We start from the raw sequence: 16,667 nt of genomic DNA, 5'->3' as shown, positions 1-16,667 counted from the left end.
CCATCTCATCCTCCTAATGAAGACCTCTGTACAACTTACAACATTCATCCACAACTCTCAAAGTCAGTACAGTCTGAATTTGTTCTCAAACTGGCAACAGAGACGTTCACGGTATCAGTCAGTTTTGAGGCAAGGTTTTTAGATGCTTTACCCAACAAAGCCAACATCCCTGACCTGCAAGGCACAACTCTTCTACAAAGCTGAAGATCAAAGACTCCAGAACCATGCTCACATGACTCTACAAACCTTCAAAGTATTTAGTTTCCCTCACACTAGTGAAAATAAAATTCTCCACTTCAATGCACACTTGGTAATTCAGATCTGATCAAAATCAAAGAGATTTTGGCTCTCAGGCAGTTTCATAAGTGATCAGTTAGTGTTGGGAGGATGGGGACCACCACAAGGCCAAGGCAACTCTTGTGCTCCATGTATCATCCAATCTCCAACTGGACTGAAACTCAATACAGCTTCCTCCACAATATCGAGATCTGCCAAGCACGACACAGTGAGTAAGTATACTGCTGCTCTATAAAAACCATGGAAGGAACTTGTAACCAGGAAGCTTCCAGAAACATCAGTGTTAATAATTTGACAGATTTCTTCTGTAATGATGGTTGAAAGATTAACACTGACCAAAGTACAAAAGAGATTATACAGAAATTCTCGACTGGAATCATGATCAAAAACAACTTACATCTATATAGGATGTTTCATATACCAAATCCCAATTGCTTCATGATAGTTATCAGGTCACAAGGACAATATTGTGGCTCTCTGTTATCCAGCCATGTTTAGGACGTAAACACAGGCACACAGTGACTGTATTAATTATTCAAGAGGACTGCATCTCCTGAACTTTTTCCCCTACAGAAAGCTTTCCCTTATAAAATTTGTGTTTGATTCTGCTTTGACTACTATTAAGCAGTATTTCCAGATCATAAGATCTTGTTTTGTGAAATCAAATTCAATTAATTTGCTCTATTAAAATGCTCATGATATTTTTAATAACCCTGCTAAATATCCCTATATTTTCTTTATTCAAAGGAAAATGATCCCAGCTTTTCTAACCATCCCTGTAAACCCAAGCTATAAATGTAACACATTTAGATAAAAATACATAAAATATCATCTCTTGCCACGTTGTGCTTTTACCAGTTTCTCCTTCCAACACAATGTTCCTTATGCAAAATATCCTTTACATCTGCATCAGAATATAATAGTGACACACATACAGTAGATGGTATCAAATCCTTTATTGAACATTTAGAAAACTCTTTCGAGGAGATAGGCTGATTGGCTTCACTCTTCACTTTCTGTAGCTTTACTCTGTGACAAGGGTATCTCATACAGCATGTTTCAGGATACTTGGGTTAGCTCCAAGTTGTTTTAACAAATCTCTTACTTCCCCCTTGACCATCAGCCCCATCTACTTGCCAAATGCAACAGGGACCATTCAAGTCAACAACACATCAGATGTTGTTTTGATGGGAAAATATGGTAATTGCAATAATGATCATCAGGAGAACTGAAAAAGGTCATTTAATCACAGCCAGTATCTCCAGGGAGACTTTGAATGTCATTCCATTGTTACAAAAAATAAATCAGCGATGTTACCTTATTGGAATGAGCTGTCGCGTGTTGGTATGGATGCCTGAGAAAATAAAGTAGGTCCCTGACCCCATTCATGCAGATTTATAATTGGCTATAAAGCAGATTATTTTATTGGTTAAATAAAGTCATGTTGGGTTGTTTAGTACATTGGCTGGATAAATAACCATTCTTAAAATAGGAGAAACAAAATAAAATTTTAATATGGAAAGCGATCGCTATTTCTTCAAACCAAAATGACCTCCTTGATTCCTAGCTTGGGGATCTCAGGGACTGGGAGAGATGTAGTATCTTGAATTGAGAATTGATTAAATTACAGAAAATTGAGAGGAAACAAGTCAGTTATTTACAATCTACATGAATAATTTAGAAAAGGCCCTGGAATGTAATGCTGAACAATCCAAATTTGTTGTCATTACCAAGCTCTGCGGGAGAGCACGCCACGTGGTGACTGGAAGAAGGCTGACAGTGAAACGGGCAGATTAAGTAGGTGAACAAGAAGATAGCAAGAGAAATGTAAAATAGGAAATTCTGTGATTTTGCCCTTTGGCAGTGAAAATAAAAAAAGAGAAAACGTTTAATATTTTAGACTGAGAACATCAAATTTTTGATGCCAGTTGGCAAGCAGTGCTAATTTGATAGTCACACTGTAGTTTTGAAGTTAAATGATCCAGTTTATGCTCTTTCTCAACATCACACAGCATGCAACACTTGGCAGGAGGGATCTCTCACCAACAACATTTGAAGTGGGGATTACAGATTAGCTCCTGCTTGATTTCTTCTGGCTGGCACTCTAGTTTTACATCTTTCTGGTGCTTTTCCTCACTGGTCCAAGTTTCAAAACTCTATACTTTAGGGACTGTTAGATCTGGCCAACGCTACCGCACAGACTGTTTGCTCTTGGATTTGGGTGTTAACCAGGGCGCCCCTTGAATTACTGGGAAACTGAGCAGAGGACATATCGACTAGGACAGTCTGTCATAAGAAAGAGAAGGATAAAAGAGCTCTCTTTCCACTATGGTAGACCAGGATGTTCAGTGGACAGTTCTATGAACTAAACCTTAACCTTTGAAAATGACACTATCGAAATTAGCTATGACTTTGATCCCTGAGAAGGACGAGATCAACTTTGCTTGTCACGGTAGTGATAATGAATGAATAACGTTCATTATAGGGCTTCTCCTGGGCTCCTGCTGGAGATATTAGCAATGTCTTGTAGGTCATTGTCCATAATTACATAACTAAACAGTCACTGAGGCAGCCTTTTGTATACTGCTAGTTATGATTCAGTCTGTCTGATCAGAGGAAGGCCACTGAAGTATAAGAATAATATCTATATCCTTTGTAGTAGCACTCCTGTATCATGTTTAACTATGTGACTATCAATGCCATATGGCCTGGAAAGAGTCACAATCATTTAGCAAAGGTTCACAATGCCATCTGTACTTTCCACAACTAACCCCACAGTAAGGCCTGAGTCGCCAAGGCTACCAACTTTGACATTACTCGTGACTCCAGTTCATCATCTATGTATCGGTGCAACCTGCATGCATTCTGATCCATGCCAACAGGAGACCATTGTGCACTGGTGACTAATATCTGGGTTGCTTTGGAAGAACCCTCTCATTCTCAGCCCAAACGATTCACAGCTCCTGCTCCCTACACTCCTGCTCCACTATTCCCAGTTAAATCTGAAATACTAAGGAGGAGGAGCCCAAGTATTAAATGACAGGACAAAATCAAGCAGATTAACTATCAAAGGAAATAAAAGCAGCAAACTAAATAGACCTCTTATGCTCCTTGTATGTGAAAAGCTGAGCTGAATGAAATACCAAAGACAGCAAATAGCCTGTCTTTAGTCCTGACCTGTCTCCTTACATTGATCACAAGCAGCCCACTTTCCAATCAATGGGCAAGGATTAACTGTGCTTCATGATCCCTGCACACCTGGCCAAGATATATCCATCAACCTCGCCTTCTGGTCTCAACTCTTTTCCAAATGTCGATGGCTGCCTCCTTTTAAAATATGAGAACTAGAAGTAGAAATCTGCTCTTTGACCCCTAAAGATTGGTCAGCTGTTCAATAAGATCAGGACTGCACTGAAAATCAAAAATCAATAAAATAATGATACAAGACACAACAGATCCTGAAAAGACAGAGGTGAACAGGGGGCTGGGTGGTGCAAGAGCTGCGAGCTAAGAAGAAGTAATGAGTTTATGGAGGAGGTGAGTGTAGAAATAACCACAGAGGCAGGAAGCTTATGGGTGGAGGGAATAAAGGACTGAAGATGATGGTATCTGACAGGAAAGGAAGGTGGAGCATGGAACCAAACAAGGGACGTGGGGAGGGCAGATGGGAAAGGCATGAAGAGGGCATAAGAAAGAAATACTGTAAGCATGTCAGGGCCAAAATTTTAACATTTTCTCTCTTCCCAGGTGCTAATTGACCTGCTGAATGTTTCCAGCACATTCTGTTTTTGTTTCAGAGCTGAACAGCTCTTTGGTCTCAACTCCATTCTGCTGCCTGACTAATTCACTCAAAACCATCCCCTTCTGTACCCAGGCACAGAAATGCATACTGGCATCTTTGCTACTTCCTGGGTTAAACCAATTTACTTCTACACAACTGAAGCCCTTCATTATCTTTGATAGAATTAGAGGATTAGAGGCTTTCAACTGAAATGTTCATTTTGTGCCAGTAGGCTTGTTTTGAAGTAGTCCATTAGAGCTTTGGAGAGTGTTCCCATGCTACGTGTGTCTGCTCTTTACAATGGTGCCAACAAATACTCGAGCTGATTTGGAGAAGTTGGCAATGTTTCTCTGAACATCAATGATTTTTGAAAGAAGCGTTAACAGGGCAGTTTGTTAGAGTTTTTCTTAGTGACTTGCAAAGTATATCTTCCCTGGATTTGATTTGAAAAAAGGTTAACATATCTGTGCGATGCCAAGTCCCCATCGGAAGGAATGTAGAAGAAGATAACTTTTGTAACTTTGTGTCTACCAAAGGTCACAAGACCAATCCTCTCAGCTGATGGAAGACAATAGTTATAGTTGAATGGTCATGAGCTGCTTTGAACACTTTAACCATTCACAAGGTTCACATATACTCAGTGGCCACTTTATTAGGTATAACTGTACACCCGCTCATTAATACAGATATATAATCAGCCAATCATGTGGCAGCAGCTCAATGCATAGAAGTATGCAGGCACGGACAACAGGTGCAGTTGTTGTTCAGACCAAACATCAGAATGGGGAGGAAATGTGCTGAAAATGACTTTGACCACGGAATGATGGCTGATGTCAGATTAGAAACTGCTGATATCTTGGGATTTACATGCACAAGTCTCTGCAGTTTACAGAGATGGAAAACAAAAACACATCCGGTGAGTGGCAGTTCTGTGGGCAAAAAGAAAAGACCTCTCTCATTAACAAGGCAGAGGAGAATGGTTCAAGTTGACAGGAAGGTTACAGTAATTCAAATAACCATGCGTGACTACAGTGGTGAGCAGGAGAGCATCCCTGAATGCACAACATATTGAACCTTAAATTGGATGGGTTGCAGCAGCAGAAGAGCAAGGACATGCACTCAGTGGCTGCTTTATTAGTACAGGAGGTACCTCACCAAGTGGCCACTGGGTGTATAAACAAATCCAAGCAGAAAGTAAATTTCCCTTCTTCATTTACTAAGCTCGCAGTTCTGTACACATTGCGCTCTCAGCTGGCATCCACTGGAGTACATCTGGTGTTCGAGAGTCAACGTGACTAGTTCCATTGTGACACTCAGAACTATGCCAGATGCTTCTGGTGATGCAGAGGAGGTCGTGAATGGGATCTGCAGGTGAGCTGATGGGTTATCACCAATCCATGTGAGAAGTAGATTACCTGTGCCAAGTTATTGCTAGATTCCATCATAATCCCTCAGCACTGGGTATGCTCATGGATGCATGTAAATGTCTGTCTTCTAGAATAAGCCCTATGAGTCTTCTCAAACTGGGCAGTATCACTGATCCAAAGTCCTGATGCAAGGTCTCAACATGAAGCATTGACAACTGCTTTCCCTCCCACAGACGCTGCTTGACCACTGAGTTCCTCCAGCAGATTGTTGTTCCTGATTCCAGCATCTGCAGCCCCTTGTGTCTCTGAGGTTGGATTATTCAGTGTTACTCCTCTGACTTCTCCAAATGCATCTGGAATTTCAGTACATGCAAACTGTCCGTGTACCCCTGCCCCTGAAGTGCCTACCTTGTCATTTTCTGGAGTGCTGGATGGAGTTTAGAATAGAGAGGCAGGACCTACTCATCTTCTTCCACTAGGTGGGATGCTCCATGTTCTTCACTGACTGGCTGTTTGCTGTACTCAGATACCTGAAAAGGATAAGATACAAAGGTTGGACTCTGGTGAGGATGGGGTGGAAGTTAGAATTGGCTGCTTGCACCATCTGCTGGTTGCTGGTCAGAAGAGATGCTGTGATGAGGGAAGAACTGGCAAGTTCTGCCGATGGACCCTCCAGTGATGCTTTTTTCCCACAATGGCTGCAATATCTCTGCATAGGAGCTTCATACACATGCTGCACATCCTCATTTTTCCTCTAGTTTTTTTTTCCTCTTGCAAAGAAGGTAAGGACTAGACAGAGTTTGTGCTGCAATGTTCTGGGCTGACTTTGTTGAAGAAGCTCTTGATTCCCCAAGGCATAGAAGCTATGGACTTAATGCAGATGATATTATTACAGTTGCATGCGATGGTTGAGTAGGACGCAGCGGGCTGAACACCTGCTGTATAACTATGATTCCATGAGCTGAAAGTGTGTGCATGTGGAGAACTGCAGCAGTGATGAGATGAGCCATATAAATTCAGCTTGGATGATAATTGTAGTTAATTATCAGCCGGATGATTTGGGTGCAGGGAACGAAGCTCTGGGTGGATCTAGTGTCTTTATAAATTAGATGGTCTCATCTGAACAACTTGTATTAGAATCTTGAAATATAATCCATCATGTAAGCCAGACTAACCTCCATTGACGCCTTCCTGCTGCCTCAGAAAAGCAGCCTACATAATCAAGGTCCCCTTACACCCCTGTTAATCTTTCTTCTCCCCTCTCCTGTCAAGCAGATGATACAAAAGCTTGACAGTATGAACTTCCAGACTTAAAGACAGCTTCTATCCCACTGTTATTGAACTATTGAATGGACCTCTCATATGATAAAGGTGAACTCTCAGTCTCCTGATCTCCTAATCTTCTTCGCCATGTATTTCTTCTTGCATTTTATTTGTCTTCCTGCATTGCACTATCTCTGTTACTGCAACACTATTTTTTACATTCAGTTTTCTTTTCATTACCTCAGCGTACCTATGTATGGAATGGTATGTCCGGCTGGTATGCCACACAAAATCTTCCCATTGTATCTCAGTATATTTGACAATAATAAACCAATAGAAACTCTACCTGGGTTCCAGCAGACAGATACCTGTTCCTGCTGAGTCATCCCACTGCTTCCTGAACATGACTGAAATGTCTCTCAGAGCTGCAGGCTGGTTATGTGAAGCACTGGCCACATCGATAGGAGCTTCTTCTTACTGTGTTTGTCAAAGGAGGAACAATTAGAATGCAGCACCTTTAACACATAGCAGGCATGTACACAGCCCCAAATCTGAATTTTTCTTCAGCAACTTGTCCTAACCACTGTGATAGGGAGGGTGATGATAATGTTGCCCCCTTCATCGACCCTTTTGAACATCTGCTCTTCCTATTCATGTCATCTACCTTTAAACCGACATTTTACACATTATTTGAACCTCTCGAACAGTTAATTTGCAAATTCACAATTTAGATTTAACTCTATGTCCTTTTAAAGGCAAATTTATAAATTAAATCTGCCGAGTCAAACTTAATTTAGACACTAGGCACATTTAATAAATCACATTATGCACTCAATATGACATTTTGCACTTATAATCTGTATCTTTATACATTTAAAATTCCACTGTAATTAATTAATCTACCACTGCACACAGTTATCTCCCACTTCAGATGTTAATGGAGTTGAAGTGGATAACTCCCAATAAAAAGGGCAAGGATTATAGTCTATGATCACCCCTGTACACATTATATCACAAATATTAAGCCAGTGCTGCCCAGCTGACAGCTGAGCAGAATCAGAAAACCTGGCCACCCTATCGTTTGCCAGTACTACGTACCTGCCAATTCCTCATTGGTTCCCAGCATTACCTCCCCCACCCTGTTGGTTCCCAGAACTACCTGCCACATTCCCATTGGTTCACAGCACCTGCTGCCCTGCCCATTGGTTCCCTGCTCTATCTGTTGTGGCAGTAGGTCCTCAGCACTGTGACCCCAGGTCACAGGTTACATGTATCAGTTAACAGGTGTATAATATAAACTCAGTTAGATTCAAGATTCAAAATTCAAGTACATTTATTATCAAAGAATGTATAAATGAGCAAGAGAAAGATTAAAAAAACCAGAAATCATGCAAGCAATTGAAGCGAACAACAACATTCCCAACCAAAATCAGGCTTCTCCAGGGTCCAAACCACAGAGCAGCCCGGAGCAGGGTCGACATCTCACTTAGCGGTTCATTCACGTTAGTGGGCACTGAGCGCAGGAGCTGGGGCTGTCTTCATAGCCTCAACGTCACGGAGAAAGGAGTGAACGAGCGAAATCAGTTCTCACCCAGATCCCAACACCCTGTCTTTTCAGTCTGTATGGGCCAGCGTTTAAATCAACCAAACAACGGTACAGCGAAAGGCTTTGGCACCTTGGAAGGAGGAGTGAACATGGAGGAGAGCGAGTGAAATCGGCTCTCGCCTCCGATCTGGGCTGCTGTTTAAATTGTCTAAACGATGAATCATCCCTCATACTAGGACCCAGCTGCAGCGAAAAACTCAGGGCCCAGCATCTCACTCCAGGCCCAGATTTCACCACCCAGCCCAAAACCACTCCCAAGCTTTTCAGATCACCTCCCACCCAAGCAATACAACCTCCTACCCAGGCCAGTTGTACAGGCATCCAACCTCCGTTGCCTGGGTCCCGACTTCTCCTCTCAGCTCTCAGGGCGAGCCAATCTCGCACCCAGGCTAGTTGTACGGGCATCGGAACTCTATCTGAAACACACCATCTCTGGCCTATCCCCCGAACTTGCCCTGCCATCACCTGCCCCCTTCACTGTCAGCGGCGATAATTTAACACAATTTACCTCAGGAAAGATATTTCTGGTGATGTTTTTCATTGAATTTCTTTACTTTCAAACTACCAGGGAGCTGTACACGCAGTACAATCTTAATTGGAAGATTTGGTACAGGTGATTCCTAATAAAGGAGCCTCTGGGTGTATTTCTGCATGTTTGCGGTCTTCTGCTGCTGTAGCTCATCCAAGCCGCTTCAACGTGATGATCATTAAGAGATGCTCTTCTACAACTACTGTTGTAACATGTGGTTATTTGAGCTACTGTGGCCTTCTGTCAACTGGGACCAGTCTGGCCACTTTCCTCTGACCTCTCTCAGTTCACCGATTGTACTGCCCCTCACTGGACACTCATTATTTTTCACACTGTTCTCCCTAAACACTAGAGAATGCTGAGCGTGAAAATTCCAGGAGATCAACAGTTTCTGAGATACTCAAACTACCCCATCTGGAACCAACAATCATTCAGCAGTCTAAGTCACTTCGATCACATTTCCTCTAACATTCTGATGTTTGGTCTGAACAACTGAGACCATGACTGCATTTTTTGATGCATTGAGTCGCTGCCACATGATTGACTGATTAGATATTTCCATTAATGAGCAGAGGTATAGGGGTACCTAATATAGTGGCCGCTGAATGTATGAGATATTATTCCCCATCAGCAATATTTCAGAGTGTTGTTGTTCAGTGTTCTGCCTGTTTTTGGGGGGTAGGGAGGATTAAGCAAATCCTGTATGTGAGGCAGAGACGTACCTTGGGAGAAAAAGTTTAGACCTTGCTGCTTTGGAAGCGCAAATGCTATAGGTAGCTGGTAATCCGTGTTAAATGACATCAAATTAAAACAAAATCAACAAACAACAGCTAGACAGGAAAAGCACACAAAACCCAAGTAATTTATGCATTGAAGTGCTGATATTGTTATTTGCAATATTAGTGGATTAATAGTATGACATTTCACTGCAAATTTTACAGAGATACTGACCTTTATTTCAAAGAGGTAATACCACTAATAAGAGGAATCACTTACAAATATGTGAAGAATCCATCTTCTGTTATTGCTAACACAGTTTGTGGCTGCATTGTTCAATTCATTAAAGGAATATTATGAGCCAGCAATATTGTTTTTATTCTACTTAGAGGTACAGCAAGTAACAGACCTTTCCGGTACGAGCCCACACCGCAGTTACATACACCCATGTAATACTAACCAATACATCTTTAGAATGTAGGGGAAAGCTGAGCACCCGGATGAAACCCACAGTCCTGGGGAGAACTCCGTACAGACAGTGGCATAAATGAACCCTGCTCACAAGCACTGTAATCACGCTTTGCCAACTGCTGCACTGCTGTACTCTCTGTGGTACTGCAGTGCTACACTATTGTTCGGGAGCATTTTATTTTTGATCCACAACTACAGCTGGAACCAGAACAAAGTAATGTTTGTGAGACACGTTAATGCTGTGTGCTGTTACTGTTCTCACTGAAGGTGGATGTACTTCCCATTCAACATGTTGGAGGCATGGTGCTGAAATAATGGCCACCAGTTCCTAGACCCTAGCTGATCTGCAAATAGCCGCCTTAAATTCACTTTTCCCTTTTTTTTGGATTCAGCAATCATCACTTCTTATGGGAGAGAATCCCAGATATCCCCCATCCATTGTGTGACTAGCTGCTGGCAAATGGGATTAGTGTAGGTAGGCCCTTGATGTGCAGCATGGTCACGATGGACCAAAGGGCCACTTTCTGTGACGTATGGCTCTACGAATCCATAAAATGCTTGTTGATTTCAATCCTGAATCACCAAATATTAAGCCCAGCAATTCGTTATTTTTCAGTTCATTGTGACTTTATCTTTGATCCTGCCCCTCAAATCCTTAGGAGACTTCTTATAATATTTTGCTGGGCATTATCAATAAGTATTCCTCTGTCACAGAATACTTCATTAGACCTGCCTTACTTGTGACATAGCCAAGCACTGACAATCACCAAAGGGATTCCATAACCTAAATAAAAACACAAACTGCTGGCAGAACTCAGCAGGCCAGACAGAATCTATGGGAGGAGGTAGTGACGACATTTCGGGCCGAAACCCTTCATCAGGATTCACCACTCATTCACACTTATTCTGGTTCTGCCAGCATTTTGTGTTTTTATTTATTTCCAGCATCTGCAGATTCACTCCTGTTGTCTTTGGATTCCATAACCTATTGAATATGGAAGCCTGAGGTTCTAGACTACCCTTCAACCATTCAGTTCTTGAAACAACTTGCACAGCCATAATCACTGTTAACTATAAGAACATATGGCTAAGTTTTGTAACTCCAAAACATAAAACTATTGAAAAAGGGAGCCAGAAGATAATTCATGTATGTTTGTCTTTAGACGAGGCACGCACATGTGATGTGGTGATATGATAACACATGCCATTCACATACTATTACATATAATGCGCAATGAATTTTTTAAACAAGTAAGGAGTGCTTAATCTTGTCTTGTCTTGTCCATAGTGCACCACCTGCCGCCACTGGGCTATATTCATGCAGGAGCAGTGTGTGGTTAAGTGCCTTGCTCCAGGACACACACAGCTGAGACTCGAACTAATGACCTTCAGATCACCAGCCCAAAGCCTTAACCACTTGGCTATATGCCAACATTATATCTAACAATATAATCTAACAATATATTTAGAATATCATTCAAGTATTACTGAAATATTAAATATACAACACTCTTAGTTATATTAGTTATGTACACCCTGCTTAGTTATAAACTTCTACTCAATATAGAATGCATCTCAACTTATATATACATTATACTATATAATACAACTACTATCAGGTAGAAGGTACAGGTACCTCAGGATTCCCACCACGAGGTTCAAAAACAGTTACTACCCCTCAATCAGCAGGCCCTTGAACAAAAGGGGATAGCTGTACTCATTTAAGGACATCTAAGGACTCTGTTACATTGTTATTTCATGATCATAATTTATTGCTATTTATTTATATCTTCATTTGCACAGTTTGTTTACAGTTAACAATTCCTGATGTTTACAGTTTACAGTTACTGTTCTATAGATCTTCTACATAGGCCCACTGAAAAAGAATCTCAGGGTTGTATGTGGTGACGTGTATGTACTCTGATAATAACTTTTACTTTGAACTTCGAACTATACAGACATCCACAGTATAGTACGTTTTAATTTGTCCCATTAAGGCCTAAAAATTTAATTATCGTGGAGGATTTCTTACTCTTGTAGGAGAATGTCTTTCCTGACCAGGGAGGTAACTCTGCTTGGCAGGTGAGACTTGTGGCTGTGAAACAGTCTCAGGCTCTGGCATCTCCTCCATGGTGGTTGTAGAAGTTGGCCCAGGGAATGCAAGAAGTGGTTCTGATAGCACCAGATATCTTTCTTTTGGACGTGTTGGCATCCCGAATAACACATGGCAAGCTTCACTGGACAATATGGAACATAAAACATGAAAGTGTCTGACATCACCATTTTCTCTACCTTTTAGAAAGCCATCTCTCACTGCTTTGTCCATTGTCATCTCATCTCAGTCTGTAGTAATAAGTTCAAGGGGTGTAGCATATTAACCAGGTTTAACGGGACCCCTTCTAGTAATTGACAAATCCTAAAAGAACCATAACTGTGAAACGTCCTTTGATCTTGGGGCATCCACCACTGCTTGAATTTTCTCAGCACACTCACGTAATCCTTGTGCATCAATGGTGTGACCACAGGAAGTGATGCTTGGTTTAAAGTATTCACACTTGTTACATTGTGCTCTGAACCAATAATCCTCTAATCTTTTTAATAACATCTTGAGATTTTGGGAATGCTCCTTGTCATTTTCACCAGTAACAATGATGTCATTCAGGTAACTCTGAGTGCATGGACAGTCTTGTATCACCTGATCCATGGCTTTCTGCCAGAGTGCAGGTGCTGATGCTACTCCAAAAATAGGCCTACTATAGCAATAAAGCCCTTTGTGAGTATTTATGGTGAGAAACACATTAGGATCTTCTTCCATCTCCATCTGTAGGTGGGCCTCATCTATGTCCACTTTGTTGAAGTGTTTCCCTCCAAGAAGCTTTGCAAAGATATCTTCTCTCCTCGGCAGAGGCTATTGAACTACTTTCAGTACTAGGCTGTTGGTGACCCTAACGTCATCACAGATCATGACAGACTTATTCTTCTTGGCTACTGGGGCCACTTGCATTGCCCATGGCTCCATTCAACCTTAGAAAGAATTCCTTCAGCCTCCATGTGATCTAGCTCACTGGTTACTTTATCATGAATGGTATAAAGAACCAGATAGACTTTGTAAAACTTGGGTGTGGCAATTTCATTTAACACTATTTTATCATTTGTATGTTTGAGGGTTCCAATGTCATCCTTGTAAACTGCTGTGGCATCATCCAGTGGCTTTCTTAATTTAGATCCAGTTGACTCTATTGCAGAGGAAGTGGCACGCAGAAGGTGGATGGATATCCAATCAAGTTGTAGTTGTCTCAACCAATAATGACCCCACAATACCGGCTCTCCAGTTTTTAACACATATAGTTCCAATATGGTTTGATGGTTGTTGTATTCATCTGCTATGAGTATCAATCCCACAGGAATCATCTTTTCTTCAGTATAAGTTCTTAGTTAGATATCAGCAGCCTTCAGTTTAGTATCTTTGAAATGCCACTAAAACGCACGTTTTGGAGTGACTGAAACAGCCAAGCCAGTGTCCTATTCAATTTTAATTAATTTGCCATTCTCTTCTGGTGTAAGCCATTTTGCTTGTCTGTTGTTAATCTTCACATGGTAAATCTCAAGGCTACTCAGTCCTTTGTCACTCTCATCATTATCAGATTTTTCATCAACAAAATGCAAGCTAGTGCTCTTTTTGAAATTGCAACTTGACCTTTTATGTATTTCTCTTCCCTGTGGAGTCCATTTAGTTTTGTCTGCCTGACATGCAATTTGTATGTGTCCTATATTTTTGCATTTTCTGCAAGTTTCACCTTTATATCTGTGTTGGGTGCTGTACGTGAGCCCCTGCCTCAATGGTAACACAATTTATTTGGCAAAGCCAGATTCTGTTTCGATGTTGTAATTTCGTTTTCCCTCACTTCCATTCTTAACTGCAACTCAATAGTGTCTCTGCCAATTCCATTAACATCACTATTTCTACTGCTCTTTTATGTGAGCTGTGCTTCAGTTAGGAGCCATTTTTTAATATTTTCTTATGAAATTCCATAAGCTAATTGATCTCTCAGAATGTCATTGAGCCCCTTACTGAACTGACAATGCTAAGACAATTTCTTCAGTTCAGCCATGTACACTGAAATGGACTCCCCTTCCTTATGATCTTTCTTATGAAACCTAAAGCATTCTCATTTTGGCTAGCTTGGTTGGAATAGTTAAATTTCTAAACAAACTGTATACCTTTAAATCTAATATACTCAGCAAAATTGGCACGATTCTCATCAGCTATTCTCTGCGCTTTAAAATGCTGCTTAATACACTTCATATATAATATCCAGTTACCTGTAACATAATCAAACTAATCAATCTTTCTGATATAGCCAGCCATTTTCGCTCATTTGTTATGATTATTATCACCTAGTACTCTGTTTATGAACCCGTGAATTATTCATTTTCTACCTTTTATTAACTCGACCGTTTCTTGCAGGGATTCCTTTTAACTTTACAATTTCCTGCTGCACTGTTTTTTAATTCGAACATCTCGCCGGCCTTCAACAGGTAGGTAATCATCTCAGGTTTATTTAAAACTTCATCATCATCACTGTTCTGTTTTGTAATGCCAAAATATAAAATGAATTGAAAGGGAAACAAGGGAGCTGGGAGATAACTCGTGTACATTTGTATTTACTTTAAGCAACTCTTGTACATATGATGTGGCAGCGCGATGACATATGCTATTCAAGTACTATTACATATAACCCATAATTAATTATTTCAACAAACAAATAATGCTTAATCAAATAATGTATTTACAATTTTACTGAAATATTAAATACACAACAATGACCACTTAGCACTACAATAAACTTTGATTTTATTGTTCTAACTATGTTCTTTCTTACATAAATTTGTGTTAGTTATGTTTATTTCTTGTGAATTTAGTGTATCCGATGCAAGGAATCTTCAGCAGTATTAGAGTCGAAGCAAGAAGGCTGCGAGTGGAACGGCTAAGGATTTTCGGAGAGAAGGCATTTTACTACTTGGGGTAAAGAGAGGCAAGACGCGTGACGTCAGCCAGTAGAGCAGGAAAAGTTTATAAAGAAGACCGCCATATCCAGCAGGCAGCAGAGTGAGAGGGTAGCAGAGTTATAGGGCTTTGGCTCAAACGGGCTTAGGTGGTAATGAGACGAGGCGAGGTAGGTTTACCTGTGGTAATTGTGGAAAGGAAGTATGTGTGTGAGGCCAGTGTTCTGTGCTCGGTGTCAGATGTGGGGAGTCCTGGAGTCTCCCAGCCTCCAGATGGCCATATCTGCACCTGGTGTGTCGAGCTGCAGCTCCTAAGGGACCATGTTAGGGAAATGGAATTACAGCTCGATGACCTTTGTCTGGTCAGGGAGAGCGAAGAGGTGATAGAAAGGAGTTATAGGCAGGTGGTCACACCGGGGCCACAGGAGACAGACAAGTGGGTCACAGTCAGGTGGGGGAAAGGAGAGAGTCAGGTACTAGATAGTACCCCTGTGGTTGTACCCCTTGACAATAAGTACTTCTGTTTGAGTACTGTTGGGAGGGACAGCCTACCTGGGGAAGCAACAGTGGCCATGCCTCTGGCACAGAGTCTGGCCCTGTGGCTCAGAAGGGTAGGGAAAAGAAGAGAAAAGCAGTAGTGATAGAGGACTCTATAGTTAGGGGGTCAGACGGGCGATTCTGTGGACGCAGGAAAGAAGCACGGATGATAGTTTGCCTCCCAGGTGCCAGGGTTTGGGATGTTTCAGATCACGTCCACAATATCCTGCAGTGGGAGGGAGAACAGCCAGAGGTTGTGATACATATTGGTACCAATGACATAGGTCGGAAAATGGAAGAGGTCCTGAAAACAGACTACACGGAGTTAGGATGGAAGTTGAGAAGCAGGACCACAAAGGTAGTCATCTCAGGATTACTGCCTGTGCCACGCGACAGTGAGTATAAGAATAGAATGAGGTGGTGGATAAATGTGTGGCTGAGGGATTGGAGCAGGGGGCAGGGATTCAGATTTCTGGATCATTGGGACCTCTTTTGGGGCAGGTGTGACTTGTACAAAAAGGACGGGTTGCACTTGAATCCCAGGGGGACCAATACCCTGGTGGGGAGATTTAACCTTGAATTGTTGGGAGGTGGGAACTGAACTGAAGAGACTGGGGAAGAGGCGGTTGGCTCACAAATAGAGAAAGCTTGGAGACAGTGTGTAAGGGAGGATAGTCAGGTGATAGAGAAGGGACGCACTCAGACCAATGGTTTGAGATGTGTCTATTTTAAAGCAAGGAGTATTGTGAACAAAGCGGATGAGCTTAGAGAGAGGATCAGTACTTGGAGCTATGATGTGGTGGCCATTACAGAGACTTGGATGGCTCAGGGACAGGAATGGTTACTTCATGTGCTGGGTTTCAGATGTTTCAGAAAGGACAGAGAGGGAGGCAAAAGAGGTGGGGCGTGGCACTGTTGATCAGAGATAGTGTCACGGCTGCAGAAAAGGTGGAAGTCATGGAGGGATTGTCTGTGGACTCTCCGTGGGTGGAGGTTAGGAACAGGAAGGGGTCAATAACTCTACTAGGTGTTTTTCATAAGCCACCCAATAGTAACAGGGGTATTGGGGAGCAGATATGGAATCAGATCCTG

The 16,667-nt window shown here is 41.7% G+C and overlaps 1 long non-coding RNA gene across 1 annotated transcript in view; it reads right to left on the bottom strand.

Annotated features, from left to right (window-relative positions):
* Positions 1-4,726: 4,726 nt before the first annotated feature.
* LOC140728713 (uncharacterized) overlaps positions 4,727-16,667 on the bottom strand; it is a 33,421-nt gene continuing 21,480 nt past the window's right edge. The window contains exons 3-5 of the long non-coding RNA XR_012099160.1: positions 7,077-7,185; positions 5,854-5,975; positions 4,727-5,007 (exon numbers count right to left, since the gene is read on the bottom strand). This is a non-coding gene — a long non-coding RNA (uncharacterized lncRNA). The remainder of the gene's footprint in view (positions 5,008-5,853; positions 5,976-7,076; positions 7,186-16,667) is intronic.

Source organism: Hemitrygon akajei, chromosome 6 (genome assembly GCF_048418815.1).
Source record: "Hemitrygon akajei chromosome 6, sHemAka1.3, whole genome shotgun sequence".
Classification (NCBI taxonomy): Eukaryota; Metazoa; Chordata; class Chondrichthyes; order Myliobatiformes; family Dasyatidae; genus Hemitrygon; species Hemitrygon akajei.
Note: the sequence above shows the minus strand (reverse complement) of the source record. Positions and strands in the feature narration are given on the sequence as shown.